The sequence below is a fragment of the Leptonychotes weddellii genome, chromosome 3 (genome assembly GCF_054177405.1).
Source record: "Leptonychotes weddellii isolate Sample4059 chromosome 3, ASM5417740v2, whole genome shotgun sequence".
NCBI lineage: Eukaryota > Metazoa > Chordata > Mammalia > Carnivora > Phocidae > Leptonychotes > Leptonychotes weddellii.
In genome coordinates this window covers 126,932,812-126,944,907 of record NC_138371.1, presented here as the reverse complement: position 1 = coordinate 126,944,907, position 12,096 = coordinate 126,932,812, and positions in this window count along the sequence as shown.

Here is a 12,096-nt window from a genome sequence, read left to right as displayed (position 1 = left end):
AGGGAGAAGCAGACTCCCTACCGAGCAGGGAGCCCGATGCGGGACTCGATCCTGGGACTCCAGGATCATGACCTGAGCCAAAGGCAGTCGCTTAACCAACTGAGCCACCCAGGCGCCCTCAAATAGTCTTTATAGTGACAGTGCTTTACACAACTTGTCAAATTTTCATGAATAGCAAACATGCTAAATTTGGGTTAGAATTCCTTTTTCTTTAACAGCATTAAAATAGTGAGCTTTATAGTGTAGCATAAAGAATTCTACTTAGCAACGGAAAGAGGCAAATTTGTTCACTCTATTTTTCTGATGACAATGAGAACTGTCACTTGGGGAAATGAGGAGAAATAAGCTTTCAATAATATTTGCTATCTTCTAGAAGGTGGCTGCATTTCTTTATTTGTAAACTCCTATCTGAGGAAAGGGTAGTGGCTTCTGTCTCTGGGTTCTAACACTGCATAGTAGCTGTCACAAGACCTCTGGGGCTGCAAGGATGAAAGGAATTTCCCTTCTCTGGGGAAAGTTCTGAAGACTCTGTCTGTGGCATGGGAGAGAAATTCCCCTGAAGGGTTTCTTTAGCTGTGATAAATGAATCAAACAGAAACTTTGCACAGCACTGCTCATTTTAAACCCCACCTCTATGTCTTTTCCAAAAATGCCCTCTCTTAGGGAACTCCTAATTGTCCTGATGTTTGAACTCTAAGCCAACTCCCTTGAGTAGTCACATCCTTTGTCAATATGGCCAGGTATATGTAAGAGAAAATGTAGCATAGGGGCAGAAGACCCAAACTTGAGACTTGGCAGAGCCATTTAAGAATTTTGTGACCTCAGGCAAATACTGAAACTCTCTGAGTTTTGGTTGCTTCGTTTGTAAAATGGAAATATTAATCATAATAAGACCAGCTGTCGGGGCGCCTGGGTGGCTCAGTCGGTTGGGCGACTGCCTTCGGCTCAGGTCATGGTCCTGGAGTCCCGGGATCGAGTCCCGCATCAGGCTCCCTGCTCGGCGGGGAGTCTGCTTCTCCCTCTCCCGCTCCCCCCTCTTGTGCTCTTTCTCTCTCTCACTCTCTCTCTCAAATAAATAAATAAAATCTTTAAAAAAAAAAAAATAAGACCAGCTGTCCAATCTACCTTCAGGGGTTTGTGATGGCCAAATGAGATAACATATGTGAAAGTGGTTCCTAAATTGCACCTTGATGCCATATAAATGGAAGGTTGTGTTGTGGGTTTTTTTTGAGCTGTCAGCACAAGCACTTTATATATGTTTTCTAATAATACTTAAATTTGTCCTCAAAGAGTTCTTAACTTCAGTTGCAGCAGCTCTTGGCTCTCAATTGCTAAACGTTACAGAGCTGTATCCTCAGTGTGTTTTATCTTGAAATCCCTTTTGGAATAGAAATGAAGCAGTATGTAGTTTTACCTACCAATATATAAATGCCTGGCATAAGAGTACAGTCCCCAGTGAAGTGGAACTTGGTTGGCATAACTGGAAGGCTTTGAGTCCTCCCTAGACGTTTCATGACACTGTTCCATCCCTAATGCCTTCTGGAAGCCAACAAGAGCTCCGTTTCTGTGGATAAAACCTAAGGTTCTCCTCTTTGACTTGACTTGTAAAACGGAGTCATGTTAAAAATTCCCTTGGCCTTGTATCCTTCCAGGAGGGTGATTTGGGGGTGGGATTCCCCACAGGCATACCATAGAGGTTAGAGTTCAAGACTCTCCTGAATAGTCCTCAGGAGCCAGTCAACTATGTGGCTCTTCTCCCTGGGGTTCCAGTAAAACAATCTCTGACAAAGGGAGGGTGATGAAAATGATTACAATAATGACGTTACATGCAGTCTGAAGAAAGGGAGGGTTTCCCATGTTATCCACCATGGGTTTGTCATGCAAGCTTCAGGCTTTGTTAGATTGACCTGTATTTAGATCTTGACTCTACCACTTACAACTGAAAGACGTTGGGTGAAGTACTGAACATCTCAGGGCTTCAGTTTCTTCAACCATAAAACGGAAATGAGTTATAGACCTACTGAACGTTGTTGTTGTATACATAAGGTAAGCATGAAGTGCTTAGTACCATGTATCCAACAGAGTATACTCAATAAATATAGTGATCAATACTATCCAAATTCTCAAAAAATAAAGTGAGCTGGGCAAAATACTTGAACAAGCACTTTACATAAAAAAGATATCCAAATGGCTAGTAAATATATGGAAAGGAGCTCCACTTCATCTGTCAGGGGGGAAATGCAAATTAAAATTATAGTAAGATACCTCCATACGCTCAACAGGATTACTAAAATGAAAGGAAAAAAGTACCATGAGTAAGGATGTGAAACCAAAATTCTCATGCCCCACTAGTGGGCTTGTAAATTAGTACCTTTTTGGAAAATTGGCAGAATCTTCTAAGGCTGAATATTTTCTTTTTCTTCTTCTTTTTTTAAATTTTGTTTATTTATTTGACAGAGAGAGACACAGCAAGAGAGGGAACACAAGCAGGGGGAGTGGGAGAGGGAGAAGCAGGCTTCCCGAGGAGCAGGGAGCCCGATGTGGGGCTTGATCCCAGGACCCTGGGATCATGACCTGAGCCGAAGGCAGATGCTTAACAACTGAGCCACCCAGGCGCCACCAAGGCTGAATATTTTCTTATCTAGCCATTCCACTGTACATGTGTTCACCAAGTCCTGTGCAAGAATTTCAAATGAGCATGATTCATAAGAGTATAAAACTAGAAATGACTTATATACCTATCAATAATGGATGGATTGTAAATCAAACCATCATGCTGTATACTTTAAACTTATATAGTGGTGTATATCAATTATATCTTAAAACTAGGGAAAAAATAAAATAAGGAAAAGAAATAATAATAGAAAGGGGCGCCTGGGTGGCTCAGTCGTTAAGCACCTGCCTTCAGCTCAGGTCATGATCCCAGGGTTCTGGGATCGAGCCCTGCATCAGGCTCCCTCCCTGCCCGGTGGGAAGCCTGCTTCTCCCACTCCCACTTCCCCTGCTTGTGTTTCCTCTCTCGCTGTGTCTCTCTGTGTCAAATAAATAAAGTCTTTAAAAAAAAAAAAAGAAATAATAATAGATGGTGGAATATTCCTACGATGTAATCCTACATATGAGGAGTTTTGTATTTGTCATTCTCTAAGTGCTAGATGGCCATTTATTTTACTTCCTCAGGCTATTTTCAGGCATGATTGTATTTCTATCTAGTCCCTCTCACTCATGTAACATATTAGTTAAACTACAGGCTCAGCTGCAATAGTAGAGACTCAAAATAACTGCGGTTTAAACAGCTTAGAAGTTTGCTCTTAGGTACTAATCCCCGTATATGCAGGCCAGGGCTAGTACAGTGATGGTGTTACTCTATTACAGTGTCAAGGGTCCACGCTTCTACTGTGTTGCCCTGCCTTCTCTAGGATGTTTCTCTTATCCACATCGAATGCATAAATAATCCAGCCAGTGAGGAGGGAGTAAAAGAAACTGCAGGGCAAGTTTACCTTTAAGTGCACAACCTAGAGATTGCACTCATTACTTCTGCTCACATTTTGCTGGTCAAATTTAGTTGCATAGCCACACCTAGTTACAAGAGAAGCCAAGAAATGTGGTCTTACTTCAGTCATTTAACACATATATATATTGAGTACCTACTGTAAACCAGGCACTGGGGATATAGTAGTGAATAAACCCATCAAAAATCCCTCTGCCACATGCTTTCATTCTAGATGGACAACTAGCAAAGCAAATAAGTAAGATATGTAGTGTGTTAGATATTGTTAAATACGGAGGTAGTCAGATTTCAAGATGGCCTCCAGTGATTCTTGCTTCCTACCCCAAGTTTGGGATAAACTGTAATGCAGAAGTTAACAACTAATATAGATGATAATACCTGGAAGTGTGGCGCAGTCTAACAAAAACTGAAAATATGGGCTTGGCTTCAAAACTGGTCAGAAGGCAGAAGCAGGAAGGACTCTGGGGAGACTGTCAGCCCAAGTTGAGGAGCACTGTAAGGGATCTTTATTGTGTGGAGGTAGATAGCAACACTGTGACCTGTGATAATGCAGGAACTAGAAAATGTACCTAATGAAGTGAGTGAACCAGCTGAGGAGATATCCAGGCAGAATGTGGAAGATCCTGCCTCTTTCATTCTTGCTGCTTATAGTAAAGTGTGGGAAGAGAGAGAGAGAACCTAAACAGAGGGTTATTAACCTAAAAGGAGCTAGGAATTGCTGGTTTTGGAAGTTCCCAACCTCTCTAAATAACAAACTATGCTAACATTTGGCTTAGTTTGGCTTCCTAAGAAATGGCTCCAGGAAGAGTTCAAATCAGAGCACCATCATGAAAGCCTGATCTAAAGTGGAACATGAGAGAGTGGCTATTAATTCCTTTGTTAAGACATCAGAATGATCTAAGAAATAAATATCTCTAGGAACCATTCAATCAAATAATAAAACTTTTAGAAGCTTAAGAATATTGTCCTTAAACAGTCTAGCAGAAGCCCAAAGTAGACAAAAGCCAAGGTGTGATTTTTGTCCAACGGGATAAACCAAAATGAAATTTGTAAAAAACACTCAGACTTATTTATTTATTTATTTATTTATTTATTTATTTATTTATTTATTTAGAAATAATCTCTGCATCCAATGTGGGGCTTGAACTTACAACCCCGAGATCAAGAGTCGCATGCTCTACTGACTGAGCCAGCCAGGCACCCTCCTGCTTCAGACTTTTGAAGAGAATTTTATTTTCATAAATGCCACCAGTTTGGACTGAAAGGGACAGACACATGATGAAATGAAGGCTCGTACTGACAGGAATCAGGCTGGGAAAACTACCAACTGCACACATGGGCTACCTTTCATGGAAAAGGGAAGATAACTCAAAGGGCAGAACTGAAAGCCCACAGTATGTAATCAAATGCCACAAACAATTATTCCCATGCCTTGAGTCCTAATCAAGGAAGTGCCAACCTGTACCTTGTTGAATTTCAGAATCACTATAGCCCAGTGACACCCATGTTCCTCCCATTTCCCCTTTGAACAAACCTATATTGATTTTCCTATGCACATCCCACCATTTTATGTGGGCTATATTGGTGGCCAATAACTTGACCCTTTACTTCGTAAGTCTTCGGGTCAAGGGAAACCATACTGGAGGAGCTATACCTAAGTAACTACATGTGTGGAGTCTCACCTGCACCAGACTTGATTTAGATAACAAGATTCTAGATTTTGAGCTGATGCTGTAATGGGATGAGGTTTGGGAGGAGCTGAGTATAGTTTGCATGTGAGCCTGTGGGGACAAGTGGGCATACTGTGGTAGCTGCCCTCCAGGGCGGCCTCCAGTGATTCTTGTGTTCTGCTATTATTGCCCTTAAGTAGTTTCCTCCGACTCTGAATAGGACTGTGTGAGGTAACCTCCAACCCCTGTCAAGAGGACTATAACTCTAGCTGACATCTTGGTGCAACCTGAGCAAGAACCACGAAGCTAAGCTGCTCCTGAATTCCTGCCTCACAGAAACTGCTGGAGAAAATAAATATTTAATATTGTTTTAAGCCACTGTATGTTGGGGTAATATGTGATGCAGCAATGGATAACTAATACAAGTATGAGGAGAAAAATTAAAGTGGAAAGAGAATGGGAAGTAAAATTTGTATGATATTTTAGATTAGGGCAGCCAGAGAATGTCTTCTTGTGACCTCTGATTAGGGATCTCAGGGATGAGAGGGCACAGGAAGAGCATTTCAAGTAGAAGCATGTTGATACTCAAAATATTTAACAACCAGTATGACACAGTCCCTGACCAGTCACAGCATATGCTCAAACCAATAAAAACTAATGTAAGTCACAAACATTCCCTAGGGCCTCATTTTGAAACCCAGCTGAATTTCAGCCTTGAGCAATCGGAATAGAGTCAAATGCCCTGAGGTAAGAAAATGTCTGTTGGATAAACAACAAAAAGGTTGATGTGAGCAGAAGAAGAGAGTAGTAGGAAACGAGGACAGAATCATAACATGGGGGCCAGACCATATAGGGTCCTTTAAGTCATAGTAAAGCTTTTGGCTTTTACTCTGCACGAAATGGAAAGCATTTGGAGGATTTGGTGCAGGGGAGTAACGTGATATAACATGTTTTAACAAGATCACTGTGGCTGGTATTTTGAGAATAGACTGAAGAAAAGCAAGGATAGAAGCAAGGAGGCAAGTTGAGAGGCAGTTGGAATAATCCAGATGAGAAATGGTAGTATCTTGAACCTCCCCGCTCCCCCCCCCCCCACCACACACACAGTAGAGGTGGTGAGAAATGCCCAGATTCTCGATATATTTTAAAAGTATGATGAACAGGATTTTAAGTGAAGGATGAACAGAAACAGATTGAATGTGACTTGTAGAGAAAGAGTCAGGGATGATTTGAAGGTTTTCATCTTTAGTTGCTGGAAGATGGAGTTACCATCAACTAAGTTGGGGAAGGCTGCGAGGGGGCTGTTTCTGGTATTGGTGGTGAGGAAGGGTATTGTCATGAGCTCACTTTTGGACATGTTGAGTTTTAAGAGCCTACTAGACATCCAAGTAGAGTAAGTTGTTAAAGTAGAACTGTGGGTTCAAAGATGACGTCCAAACTGAAGATATACATTTGGAACTCATTGACTTATAGAGTGTATTTAAAACCAAGTGGTTGGATGAGATTACCCAAGAAGGGAGTTTAAACAGAAAAGAGAATTTGGGTGTCCTTTTCCCTAGCTTTAAATGATAGAGGCAATTTTATCACTACAGAAGAAGAGAAGCAACCATATTGAAGAAGAAGTAGAATTCTCTCCCTTCTAACTCCAGGTTCAAGCTGGTCAGTTATTTAGAATGCATAGGTATCCAGGGATGGACATTAGTGAGCCAGGCCAATGTTCTGGTGGTGTGGGGTCAACACTGAGAGTATAAGAACAAACAAACAAAACTCAAATCAGGAACACAGTCACCGGCAAGGTAGAATAGCTATTGACTGACTAGCAGCTGGTGAACCAGCTCTTTATATTCTAGCTCAGTGGTTCTCAATGTTGGCTATCTTTGGAACCACTGGGGCAGCTTTAGAATCACTGAGGCTTGGGTCCCAGCCCAGAAATCTGATTTAATCGGTCTGGGGTACAACATGGACACAGGGATTTCACATGCTTGCCAGAGATTCCAGTGTACAGCCAAGGTTGAGAATCAGCACTATAGATGAAGCACTACAGTTAATAAGTCAGCATTATCAGCTCTTTTAGGAGCAGCTCTTAGTTTCCTTTCTGTGCAGACAGACATTAGAGCAAAGATACTAAACTGTAACAAAATGACAGCTTAGAAGGCTGAAAAATAGACAAAGACTAGGGAGAAGTCTTGAACTTAAATTTTACATTGCTTCTAGTAGGTCATTTCTCAGAACATTAGGTCTAGACCAAATAAATGTTGGCTGCGAGCAGAACATCAATTTGGGTTTTTTGTTTTTTTTTTTTTTGTAGTTTGTGATAGAGTAGGTGTTGTTAAGTGTAGAGCAGAATCATCAGCTGGACAGGATAATGAAATATGTACACAGAATGTACTGAAAACAGAGGCTGTGGCGGTGAATGCAATTCCTGACACTTTTTAGGAGAATGAGGAAAAAGTAAGGATATAAAAATTGTTTATTGATGTAAGAGATTTCTAAATGTATAGACAGTGCTTTCAAAACTCCTTCTGAACACACATCTGGCAAGTCTGTTTGTCAAGAGTATAGCTCTACTTGGACCCCATGCAGCTGACCCTGAAGAGGTCACCCTGCTCTTGGGGCTGGAGTACGGGGACATCACCTCAATGAGACGAGTTTTTGGCACAGTGTTGTGAAAAATAAAAGTATTTTGAAGAGTAAGCCCACATCACTCTTAGTCCCTTTTGCTTTCAATAAATTTTCACAGCTATAACGTAGGAAGAACAAGTAAAATGCAAGCAAAATAGTACAGTCTGTACTCTGTCAGTATTAGATAGAGGTTCTTTGCTACTTGGTGTAGGTTAAAACAATCCAATAGACATCCTCTCAAAACCTCACATATTCACGCTGAATCTGCCACAAAAACAAAGTTGAGACCCAAACAAACAACAACAAAAAAACCCGGTGTTTTCTATTTCCTTGTTGTGTTTGTCAGCAATGCTTTTTCTGACACAGATGACCTTGGATCACCATGCTGTTATTCTCTTGTAGGGTGTATTTAAAATCCAAGAAAAAACATGCTCCTGGACTATGGAATGCCAAGACGAATTTTCAACCCACTGGGAAAATAAATGAAGAGCAATCAAATGTGTTCTGTTATAAATAGTAATAGGTGGATTAGTTCTCAGGTACCATCAACAATCTATGCTTCAAACCAGATGTTTACTTCTGGCTAAGCTGTGTTCTAAAGAGATGACTGACAGCGGTATTTTAGGAATTTTAAATAAGGAAGTTACCCATATTATCTCTTCTTAAAAGCTACATAACCTTGAATGAATTACACAACTCATCTGAACCTGTTTCCCTCTCCTACCCATTGGCTTTATATGATGTCAGGGCCAAATGTGATCATGCCACACTGGAAATTATAAAGGTTTTTTTTTTTTTTTTCCCTGGTTGTTATTTAACAAGTTAACAATGGCAAACCCGATCATCTGGATCTGCAATAGTAATTGTAAGCATGTATTAGTGTGATAGTAACATTTTTATAGATAATGTAAATGTTCTCTGCAGGAGGGTTTAGAGGTTAAAAAGAAATTTTACATTTATTATCTCATTATTTATCCTGACATAACCTATGAAGAATGTTAGTTTCTCATCTTAAATTTAAAGCAAGCTACTCAGAATTATTGCATAATAATTCTCACGCACACACACACACATTTACATATACATTTACTGGATGTATGCTACTGTGTGTCAGACATTGTTAGGCATTTTTACCTGTGTCAGGTCAGTTCCAAAAGCAGGCTTCAGATCTAATTCATCTAATTCTCTACCACTCTCTCCACTGCCTCACTCTGCTTTATCATATTGGCCATTTTAAAGGAGATACTATCCAATAAGGAAATAAAAATTAAAAGATGGGATCATAGTCCATTTGGGCTGCTATAACAAAACACCACAGACTGGGTGGCTTATAAACAGAAATGTACTGCTCACAGTTCTAGAGGCTGGAAGTCCAAGATCAGGGTGCCAGCATGGTCAAGTGAGGACTTTCTTGGGGATGACAGACTTCTTGTTTTGTATCCTCACATGGCAAAAGGAGCTAAGGAAATTCTATCTACCTGTTTTATAAAAGCACTAATCCCATTCATGAGGGTTACACCTACATGACCTAACTGCCTGCCAAAGGCCCCTACCTAATAATACCATCACGTTTGGGTGATGGTTTCGACCCTAACACATATATTCTGACCATAGCAGACACAGTGACATCATATGCAAGACTCCCATAGGTATGTGGATGAAAGCTATGCACATAGAAAAATAACAAATATTTTTTATGTGTACATAGAAATACATTACTATACATTACTATATTGCTCTTTCAGTTGCTCTTTTAAAATATTCAGAAAATCATATGCATAAGATGCTGGTGTTAATAACAAGCCAGCAATTTGGTTTGTCTTAGTTTCCTAGGGCTGTCATAACAAAGTACCACAAACTGGGTGGCTTGAAGCAACAGAAAATTAATGTCTTACACTTCTGGAGGCTGGTAGCTCAAAATCAAGGTGTCGACCAGAGTTGGTTCCTTCTGGAGGCTCTGAGGGAGAATCTGTTCCACACTTGTCTCCTAGCTTCTGGTGTTTGTTTGAAATCCTTAGTTTATAGCTGCATCACTCCGACCTCTGCCTCTACCATCACATGGCCTTTTTCCTTGTATCCCTGTGCCTCCCAATCTCTCTCTCCTTATAAGGTCATCAGTCATTGTATTTAGGGCCTACCCTAATCCGGTATACCCTTATTTTAACCTTGATTCCATCTGCAAAAATCCCACTCCCAAATGAGGACACATTCACAGGGATGAGGTTAAATCTTCAACATTATCTTTTTGGGGGGCACAATTCAACCTTCAACAGAGTTTTTAAAACTTATTTTTGCTGAAATATTTGAGCGTAAGTTATAGACACATAGCCCCGTTACTCCTAAATACTAAGGTGTGCATTTCCTAAAAATGGAGACACTCTTCTACATAACCATAGAATCCACATAAAAATCAGGAAATTAACATCGATCCATGCTGCCATCTAGGCCACAAATTCCATTCACATTTTGCCACTTGTGTCAAAAAATCCTTCGTAACAAAAACAAACAAAGAGCAAACTTCTTTCCTTTCCCCCCTTTCTTCTTGATCCAGGATCCAATCTAGACCCGTTTAGTTGTCATACCTCTGATCTCTTTCAAGCTGGAACTGTTTCCAATTTTTCCTCGTCTCTAGTGACCTTGACATTTTTTGAAGAGTACAGCCTAGTAATTCTTCAATATTCTTTGCAAAGGTTTGTCTGATGTTTCCTCAAGATTCAAATAAAGCTATGCATTTCAGCAGAAATACCACCATAGGGATAGTCCGTTTTCCTCAGTACATCATATTGGGCAACATACAATGGCAGTTTGTCCCATTATTGCTCATGCTATTATCACTTGGTGAAGATAGTACATGCTCGATTTCTCCACTGTATAGTTAATGCATAATTAGTAAGCAATTGGTATGTAATTTGTGGGAAGATATTTTGAGGCTATGTAAATATCCCATTCCTCATCAGACTTTTACACACTGGCTTTAGCACCCACTGATATTTTTTGCCTGAATCATTTGTGATTGCAAGACAGTAATTTCTAACTCCATCATCTCTTCAACCTTTATTAGATGACATTCTGCTTTAAGGAAGAGCTTTCCTCTTTTCCCTTATGTATCCATTTATACAAATAAGGACTCATGGGTAACTATTTGATTCGATAGGTTATAATCCTTACTATAATTATTTAAATTGTCACATTTGGCCAATGAGAATCCCTTCATGCTGGCCCCTGATCCTTTTGATACGGCCTATCATTTTTTGAGCACTCCTTACTTTCTGTTACAAGAAGGGCTTTCATACTTTCCCTGCTTCAACCATAGGATTATCCAAGAAACCCTATTTCCATTTAGTGGGGAATGGTATTTAGAAACCATTTGAGTGCAAGGTGTACTCATTTTTACTGGGGTATCATTATTTCTAGGCTCTTTCCAAAGACATGTATAGGAAACACACACACACGCAAATATTTCTATATCTTTCCATACAGATATTTGTTAATCCATTGATAATACGGGGAAAAGAATTCTAAAGATAGCTTCCCTAAGATTCTTTTCTCTCATTTATTCAATCAAACACTAACATGGGTACTGCTGTGAAGGGATTTTGCAGATATAATTTAAGTTCCAAATCACTGGACCTAGAAATAAGATGGTTCAGGTAGGTGAGTCCTTTAAAAGCAGAGAGTTTTCTCCAGCTGGAAGCAGAAGGGAAGTCAGAGATGGGAAGCACAAGAAGGTTTGACTTGCTGTTGCTGGCTTGAAGATGAAGGGACAATATGTTGAAGAATGCAGGTGGCCTCAAGTAGCTGAGGATGGCCCTGTCTGACAGTCAGAAGGAAACAGGGACCTCAGTCTTAAAACTGCAAGGAACATAACTATCAACAACCTGACTGAAACAGATTCTTTCCCAGAGCCTCCAGATAAAAGCCTAGCCTAACCCCCACCTTGATTTTGGTTTTGTGAGACCTTGAGCATAGAACCCAACTGAGCCCCCTTGGATTTCTGACCTACAGAACTCTGAGCTAATAAATGAGTATTGTTTAAAGCCACTAAATTTGTGGTAACTTTATAGTAGCAATAGAAAACTTATACAGATAGGCAATGTTCTAAAGATAAAACTGAATTTACACTGATTCTAACTGAATACTGCACAGTTTTTTTCTAATTTTCCCTTTTTCATATCTGAACCTTTAAAAATTAATAACCAATTCCCCTTATCTTCAAGATATTTACTTATTTTTTTTTAAAGATTTTATTTATTTATTTGAGAGAGAGAGAATGAGAGAGAGCAAGCACATGAGAGG